The following is a 9,907-nucleotide window of genomic DNA, read 5'->3' as shown; positions in this document are numbered from 1 at the left end:
TCACTCTGTGTCACTCTCACACTGTCACTCTGTGTCTCTCGCGCACCGTCACTCTGTGTCTCTCGCGCACCGTCACTCTGTGTCACTTTCACACTGTCACTCTGTGGCACTCTCACACTGTCATTCTGTGTCACTCTAACACTGTCACTCTGTGTCACTCTCGCGCCGTCACTCTGTGTCACTCACACCGTCACTCTGTGTCAACCTGTGTCACTCTGTGTCACTCTAGCACCGTCACTCTGTTTCACTCTCACACAGTCACTCTGTGTCACTCTGTGTCACTCTCACGCAGTCACTCTATGTCACTCTCACGCTGTCACTCTGTGTCACTCTCACACTGTCACACTGAGTCACTCTACACTGTCACTCTATGTCACTGTCACACTGTCACTCTGTGTCATCTCACAGTCAATCTGTGTCACTCTCACACTGTCACTCTGTGTCACACTCACACTGTCACTCTTTGTCACTCTCACACAGTCACTATCTGTCACTCTCACACTGTCACTCTGTGTCACTCTCAAACAGTCACTCTGTGTCACTCTCACACTGTCACTCTGTGTCACTTTCGCACCGTCACTCTGTGTCACTCTCACACTGTCACTCTGTGTCACTTTCGCACCGTCACTCTGTGTCACTCTCACACTGTCACTCTGTGTCACTCTCAAACAGTCACTCTGTGTCACTCTCACACTGTCACTCTGTGTCACTCTCACACAGTCACTCTGTGTCACTCTCACACAGTCACTATCTGTCACTCTCACACTGTCACTCTGTGTCACTCTCAAACAGTCACTCTGTGTCACTCTCACACTGTCACTCTGTGTCACTTTCGCACCGTCACTCTGTGTCACTCTCACACTGTCACTCTGTGTCACTTTCGCACCGTCACTCTGTGTCACTCTCACACTGTCACTCTGTGTCACTTTCGCACCGTCACTCTGTGTCACTCTCACACTGTCACTCTGTGTCACTCTCACACTGTCACTCTGTGTCACTCTCACACTGTCACTCTGTGTCACTCTCGCACCGTCACTCTGTGTCACTTTCGCACCGTCACTCTGTGTCACTCTCACACTGTCACTCTGTGTCACTTTCGCACCGTCACTCTGTGTCACTCTCACACTGTCACTCTGTGTCACTCTCAAACTGTCACTCTGTGTCACTCTCACACCGTCACTCTGTGTCACTCTGTGTCACTCTCACACTGTCACTCTGTGTCACTCTGTGTCACTCTCGCACCATCACTCTGTGTCATTCTCGCACCGTCACTCTGTGTCACTCTCATACAGTCACTCTGTGTCACTCTCACACTGTCATTCTGTGTCACTCTCACACTGTCACTCTGTGTCACTCTCACGCCGTCACTCTGTGTCACTCTCACACCGTCACTCTGTGTCAACCTGTGTCACTCTGTGTCACTCTAGCACCGTCACTCTGTGTCACTCTCACACCGTCACTCTGTGTCAACCTGTGTCACTCTGTGTCACTCTAGCACCGTCACTCTGTTTCACTCTCACACGGTCACTCTGTGTCACGCTCACGCAGTCACTCTGTGTCACTCTCACGCAGTCAATCTGTGTCACTCTCGTGCCGTCACTCTGTGTCACTCTCGTGCCGTCACTCTGTGTCACTCTCACGCAGTCAATCTGTGTCACTCTCACGCAGTCACTCTGTGGCACTCTCACGCAGTCACTCTTTGTCACTCTCACGCAGTCAATCTGTGTCACTCTCACACTGTCACTCTGTTTCACTCTCACACTGTCACTCTGTGTCAAACTCACACAGTCACTATCTGTCACTCTCACACGGTCACACTGTGTCACTCTCACACTGTCACTCTGTGTCACTCTCACACCGTCACTGTGTGTCACTGTGTGTCACTCTCACACCGTCACTCTGTGTCACTCTGTGTCACTCTCACACTGTCACTCTGTGTCACTCTCACACCGTCACTCTGTGTCACTCTGTGTCACTCTCACACTGTCACTCTGTGTCACTCTCACACCGTCACTCTGTGTCACTCTCACACCGTCACTCTGTGTCACTCTCACACTGTCACTCATGTGTCACTGTCACACTGTCTCTCTGTGTCACTCTCACACCGTCACTCTGTGTCACTCTCACACTGTCACTCATGTGTCACTGTCACACTGTCTCTCTGTGTCACTCTCACACTGTCTCTCTGTGTCACACTGTCTCTCTGTGTCACACTGTGTCACTCTCGTGCCGTCACTCTGTGCCACTCGCACACCATCAATCTGGGTCAACCTGTGTCACTCTCACACTGTCACTCTGTGTCACTATGTGTCACTCTCGCACCATCACTCTGTGTCATTCTGTGTCACTCTCACAACGTCAATCTTTGTCACTCTCACACCGTCACTCTGTTACACTCTCACACTGTCACTCTGTGTCACTCTGTGTCACTCTCACACTGTCACTCTGTGTAACTATCACACAGTCACTCTGTGTCACTCTGTGTCACTCTCACACCGTCCCTCTGTGTCACTCTCACGCCGTCACTCTGTGTCACTCTCGTGCCGTCATTCTGTGTCACTCTCGTGCCGTCACTCTGTGTCACTCTCGCACCATTACTCTGTGTCACTCTCACGCAGTCACTCTGTGTCACTCTCACACTGTCACACTGAGTCACTCTACACGGTCACTCTGTGTCACTGTCACACTGTCACTCTGTGTCATCTCACAGTCAATCTGTGTCACTCTCACACTGTCACTCTGTGTCACTCTCACACCGTCACTGTGTGTCACTGTGTGTCACTCTCACACCGTCACTCTGTGTCACTCTGTGTCACTCTCACACTGTCACTCTGTGTCACTCTCACACCGTCACTCTGTGTCACTCTGTGTCACTCTCACACTGTCACTCTGTGTCACTCTCACACCGTCACTCTGTGTCACTCTCACACCGTCACTCTGTGTCACTCTCACACTGTCACTCATGTGTCACTGTCACACTGTCTCTCTGTGTCACTCTCACACTGTCTCTCTGTGTCACACTGTCTCTCTGTGTCACACTGTGTCACTCTCGTGCCGTCACTCTGTGCCACTCGCACACCATCAATCTGGGTCAACCTGTGTCACTCTCACACTGTCACTCTGTGTCACTATGTGTCACTCTCGCACCATCACTCTGTGTCATTCTGTGTCACTCTCACAACGTCAATCTTTGTCACTCTCACACCGTCACTCTGTTACACTCTCACACTGTCACTCTGTGTCACTCTGTGTCACTCTCACACTGTCACTCTGTGTAACTATCACACAGTCACTCTGTGTCACTCTGTGTCACTCTCACACCGTCGCTCTGTGTCACTCTCACGCCGTCACTCTGTGTCACTCTCGTGCCGTCATTCTGTGTCACTCTCGTGCCGTCACTCTGTGTCACTCTCGCACCATTACTCTGTGTCACTCTCACGCAGTCACTCTGTGTCACTCTCACACGGTCACACTGAGTCACTCTACACGGTCACTCTGTGTCACTGTCACACTGTCACTCTGTGTCATCTCACAGTCAATCTGTGTCACTCTCACACTGTCACTCTGTGTCACACTCACACTGTCACTCTGTGTCACTCTCACACTGTCACTCTGTGTCACTCTCAAACAGTAACTCTGTGTCAAACTCACACTGTCACTCTGTGTCACTTTCGCACCGTCACTCTGTGTCACTCTCACACTGTCACTCTGTGACACTCTCACACTGTCACTCTGTGTCACTCTCACACAGTCACTCTGTGTCACTCTCACACCGTCACTCTGTGTCACTCTCACACAGTCACTCTGTGTCACTCTCACACTGTCACTCTGTGTCACTCTCACACTGTCACTCTGTGTCACTCTCAGACAGTCACTCTGTGTCACTCTCACACCGTCACTCTGTGTCACTCTCACACAGTCACTGTGTCACTCTCAAACTGTCACTCTGTGTCACTCTCACACCGTCACTCTGTGTCACTCTGTGTCACTCTCACACTGTCACTCTGTGTCACTCTCGCACCATCACTCTGTGTCATTCTCGCACCGTCACTCAGTGTCACTCTCATACAGTCACTCTGTGTCACTCTCACACTGTCATTCTGTGTCACTCTCACACTGTCACTCTGTGTCACTCTCACGCCGTCACTCTGTCACTCTCACACCGTCACTCTGTGTCAACCTGTGTCACTCTGTGTCACTCTAGCACCGTCACTCTGTGTCACTCTCACACCGTCACTCTGTTTCACTCTCACACGGTCACTCTGTGTCACTCTCATGCAGTCACTCTGTGTCACTCTCACGCAGTCAATCTGTGTCACTCTCGCACCATCACTCTGTGTCACTCTCACGCAGTCACTCTGTGTCACTCTCACACTGTCACTCTGTGTCACTCTACACAGTCACTCTGTGTCACTCTCACACCGTCACTCTGTTTCACTCTCACACAGTCACTCTGTGTCACTCTGTGTCACTCTCGCACTGTCACTCTGTGTAACTCTCACAAAGTCACTCTGTGTCACTCTGTATCACTCTCACACCGTCACTCTGTGTCACTCCCACACCGTCACTCTGTGTCACTCTCACGCCGTCTCTCTGTGTCACTCTCACGCCGTCACTCTGTGTCACTCTCGTGCCGTCACTCTGTGTCACTCTCACACTGTCACTCTGTTTCACTCTCACACTGTCACTCTGTATCACTCTTACATAGTCACTCTGTGTCACTCTCACACCGTCCCTCTGTGTCACTCTCACGCCGTCACTCTGTGTCACTCTCGTGCCGTCATTCTGTGTCACTCTCGTGCCGTCACTCTGTGTCACTCTCGTGCCGTCTCTCTGTGTCACTCTCACGCAGTAACTCTGTGTCACTCTCACGCAGTCACTCTGTGTCACTCTCGCACCGTCACTCTGTGTCACTCTCACGCAGTCACTCTGTGTCACTCTCACACTGTCACTCTGTGTCACTCTATACAGTCACTGTGTGTCACTGTCACACTGTCACTCTGTGTCATCTCACACTTTCAATCTGTGTCACTCTCACACTGTCACTCTGTGTCACTCTCACACAGTCACTATCTGTCACTCTCACACTGTCACTCTGTGTCACTCTCACACTGTCACTCTGTGTAACTTTCACAGTCACTCTATGTCACTCTCACACCGTCACTCTGTGTCACTCTCACACCGTCACTGTGTCACTCTGTGTCACTCTCACACCGTCACTGTGTCACTCTGTGTCACTCTCGCACCATCACTCTGTGTCATTCTCGCACCGTCACTCTGTGTCACTCTCACACTGTCACTCTGTGTCTCTCGCGCACCGTCACTCTGTGTCTCTCGTGCACCGTCACTCTGTGTCACTTTCACACTGTCACTCTGTGGCACTCTCACACTGTCATTCTGTTTCACTCTAACACTGTCACTCTGTGTCACTCTCGCGCCGTCACTCTGTGTCACTCACACCGTCACTCTGTGTCAACCTGTGTCACTCTGTGTCACTCTAGCACCGTCACTCTGTGTCACTCTGTGTCACTCTCACACCGTCACTCTGTGTCACTCTCACACCGTCACTCTGTTTCACTCTCACACAGTCACTCTGTGTCACTCTCACACTGTCATTCTGTTTCACTCTAACACTGTCACTCTGTGTCACTCTCGCGCCGTCACTCTGTGTCACTCACACCGTCACTCTGTGTCAACCTGTGTCACTCTGTGTCACTCTAGCACCGTCACTCTGTGTCACTCTGTGTCACTCTCACGCAGTCACTCTATGTCACTCTCACGCTGTCACCCTGTGTCACTCTCGCACCGTCACTCTGTGTCACTCTCACACAGTCACTCTGTGTCACTCTCACACAGTCACTCTGTGTCACTCTCACACTGTCACTCTGTGTCACACTCGCGCCGTCACTCTGCGTCACTCTCACGCCGTCATTCTGTGTCACTCTCACGCCGTCACTCTGTGTCACGCTCACACGGTCACTCTGTGTCACTCTCACGCAGTCACTCTGTGTCACTCTCACGCAGTCAATCTGTGTCACTCTCGCACCATCACTCTGTGTCACTCTCACGCAGTCACTCTGTGTCACTCTCGCAGTGTCACTCTGTGTAACTCACGTGCCGTCACTCTGTGTCACTCTCACACTGTCACTCTGTTTCACTCTCACACTGTCACTCTGTATCACTCTTACATAGTCACTCTGTGTCACTCTCACACCGTCCCTCTGTGTCACTCTCACGCCGTCACTCTGTGTCACTCTCGTGCCGTCATTCTGTGTCACTCTCGTGCCGTCACTCTGTGTCACTCTCGTGCCGTCTCTCTGTGTCACTCTCACGCAGTAACTCTGTGTCACTCTCACGCAGTCACTCTGTGTCACTCTCGCACCGTCACTCTGTGTCACTCTCACGCAGTCACTCTGTGTCACTCTCACACTGTCACTCTGTGTCACTCTATACAGTCACTCTGTGTCACTGTCACACTGTCACTCTGTGTCATCTCACACTTTCAATCTGTGTCACTCTCACACTGTCACTCTGTGTCACTCTCACACAGTCACTATCTGTCACTCTCACACTGTCACTCTGTGTCACTCTCACACTGTCACTCTGTGTAACTTTCACAGTCACTCTATGTCACTCTCACACCGTCACTCTGTGTCACTCTCACACCGTCACTGTGTCACTCTGTGTCACTCTCACACCGTCACTGTGTCACTCTGTGTCACTCTCGCACCATCACTCTGTGTCATTCTCGCACCGTCACTCTGTGTCACTCTCACACTGTCACTCTGTGTCTCTCGCGCACCGTCACTCTGTGTCTCTCGCGCACCGTCACTCTGTGTCACTTTCACACTGTCACTCTGTGGCACTCTCACACTGTCATTCTGTGTCACTCTAACACTGTCACTCTGTGTCACTCTCGCGCCGTCACTCTGTGTCACTCACACCGTCACTCTGTGTCAACCTGTGTCACTCTGTGTCACTCTAGCACCGTCACTCTGTGTCACTCTGTGTCACTCTCACACCGTCACTCTGTGTCACTCTCACACCGTCACTCTGTTTCACTCTCACACAGTCACTCTGTGTCACTCTGTGTCACTCTCACGCAGTCACCCTGTGTCACTCTCGCACCGTCACTCTGTGTCACTCTCACACAGTCACTCTGTGTCACTCTCACACAGTCGCTCTGTGTCACTCTCACACTGTCACTCTGTGTCACACTCGCGCCATTTCTCTGCGTCACTCTCACGCCGTCATTCTGTGTCACTCTCACGCCGTCACTCTGTGTCACGCTCACACGGTCACTCTGTGTCACTCTCACGCAGTTCACTCTGTGTCACTCTCACGCAGTCAATCTGTGTCACTCTCGCACCATCACTCTGTGTCACTCTCACGCAGTCACTCTGTGTCACTCTCACACTGTCACTCTGTGTCACTCTACACAGTCACTCTGTGTCACTCTCACACCGTCACTCTGTTTCACTCTCACACAGTCACTCTGTGTCACTCTGTGTCACTCTCGCAGTGTCACTCTGTGTAACTCTCACAAAGTCACTCTGTGTCACTCTGTATCACTCTCACACCGTCACTCTGTGTCACTCTCACGCTGTCACTCTGTTTCACTCTCACACTGTCACTCTGTGTCACTCTTACATAGTCACTCTGTGTCACTCTCACACCGTCCCTCTTTGTCACTCTCACGCCGTCACTGTGTCACTCTCGTGCCGTCATTCTGTGTCACTCTCGTGCCGTCACTCTGTGTCACTCTCGTGCCGTCACTCTGTGTCACTCTCACGCAGTAACTCTGTGTCACTCTCACGCAGTCACTCTGTGTCACTCTCGCACCGTCACTCTGTGTCACTCTCACGCAGTCACTCTGTGTCACTCTCACACTGTCACTCTGTGTCACTCTATACAGTCACTCTGTGTCACTGCCACACTGTCACTCTGTGTCATCTCACACTTTCAATCTGTGTCACTCTCACACTGTCGCTCTGTGTCACACTCACACTGTCACTCTGTGTCACTCTCACACAGTCACTATCTGTCACTCTCACACTGTCACTCTGTGTCACTCTCACACTGTCACTCTGTGTAACTTTCACAGTCACTCTATGTCACTCTCACACAGTCACTCTCTGTCACTCTCACACTGTCACTCTGTGTCACTCTCACACCGTCACTGTGTCACTCTGTGTCACTCTGACACTGTCACTCTGTGTCACTCTGTGTCACTCTCGCACCATCACTCTGTGTCATTCTCACACCGTCACTCTGTGTCACTCTCACACCGACACTCTGTGTCACTCTCGCACCGTCACTCTGTGTCACTCTCACACTGTCACTCTGTGTCTCTCGCGCACCGTCACTCTGTGTCTCTCGCGCACCGTCACTCTGTGTCACTTTCACACTGTCACTCTGTGTCACTCTCACACTGTCATTCTGTGTCACTCTCACACTGTCACTCTGTGTCACTCTCGCGCCGTCACTCTGTGTCACTCACACCGTCACTCTGTGTCAACCTGTGTCACTCTGTGTCACTCTAGCACCGTCACTCTGTGTCACTCTGTGTCACTCTCACACCGTCACTCTGTGTCACTCTCACACCGTCACTCTGTTTCACTCTCACACAGTCACTCTGTGTCACTCTGTGTCACTCTCACGCAGTCACTCTATGTCACTCTCACGCTGTCACCCTGTGTCACCCTCGCACCGTCACTCTGTGTCACTCTCACACGGTCACTCTGTGTCACTCTCACACAGTCACTCTGTGTCACTCTCACACAGTCACTCTGTGTCACTCTCACACTGTCACTCTGTGTCACACTCGCGCCGTCACTCTGTGTCACTCTCACGCCGTCATTCTGTGTCACTCTCACGCCGTCACTCTGTGTCACTCTCGTGCCGACACTCTATGTCACTCTCGCGCCGTCACTCTGTGTCACTCTCGTGCCGTCACTCTGTGTCACTCTCGTGCCGTCACTCTGTGTCACTCACACCGTCACTCTGTGTCAACCTGTGTCACTCTGTGTCACTCTAGCACCGTCACTCTGTGTCACTCTGTGTCACTCTCACACCGTCACTCTGTGTCACTCTCACACCGTCACTCTGTTTCACTCTCACACAGTCACTCTGTGTCACTCTGTGTCACTCTCACGCAGTCACTCTATGTCACTCTCACGCTGTCACCCTGTGTCACTCTCGCACCGTCACTCTGTGTCACTCTCACACAGTCACTCTGTGTCACTCTCACACAGTCACTCTGTGTCACTGTCACACTGTCACTCTGTGTCACACTCGCGCCGTCACTCTGCGTCACTCTCACGCCGTCATTCTGTGTCACTCTCACGCCGTCACTCTGTGTCACGCTCACACGGTCACTCTGTGTCACTCTCACGCAGTCACTCTGTGTCACTCTCACGCAGTCAATCTGTGTCACTCTCGCACCATCACTCTGTGTCACTCTCACGCAGTCACTCTGTGTCACTCTCACACTGTCACTCTGTGTCACTCTACACAGTCACTCTGTGTCACTCTCACACCGTCACTCTGTTTCACTCTCACACAGTCACTCTGTGTCACTCTGTGTCACTCTCGCAGTGTCACTCTGTGTAACTCTCACAAAGTCACTCTGTGTCACTCTGTATCACTCTCACACCGTCACTCTGTGTCACTCTCACGCCGTCTCTCTGTGTCACTCTCACGCCGTCACTCTGTGTCACTCTCGTGCCGTCACTCTGTGTCACTCTCACACTGTCACTCTGTTTCACTCTCACACTGTCACTCTGTGTCACTCTTACATAGTCACTCTGTGTCACTCTCACACCGTCCCTCTTTGTCACTCTCACGCCGTCACTGTGTCACTCTCGTGCCGTCATTCTGTGTCACTCTCGTGCCGTCACTCTGTGTC

General features: G+C 51.9%; 1 protein-coding gene across 5 annotated transcripts in view; it reads right to left on the bottom strand.

The window, feature by feature from the left end:
* LOC121272639 (latent-transforming growth factor beta-binding protein 1-like) overlaps positions 1 to 9,907 on the bottom strand; it is a 754,836-nt gene that overhangs the window by 258,873 nt on the left and 486,056 nt on the right. The gene's annotated exons all lie outside the window — the stretch shown is intronic.

Source organism: Carcharodon carcharias, chromosome 34, assembly GCF_017639515.1.
Source record: "Carcharodon carcharias isolate sCarCar2 chromosome 34, sCarCar2.pri, whole genome shotgun sequence".
Classification (NCBI taxonomy): domain Eukaryota; kingdom Metazoa; phylum Chordata; class Chondrichthyes; order Lamniformes; family Lamnidae; genus Carcharodon; species Carcharodon carcharias.
This window is presented reverse-complemented; position numbering and strand designations above follow the sequence as displayed.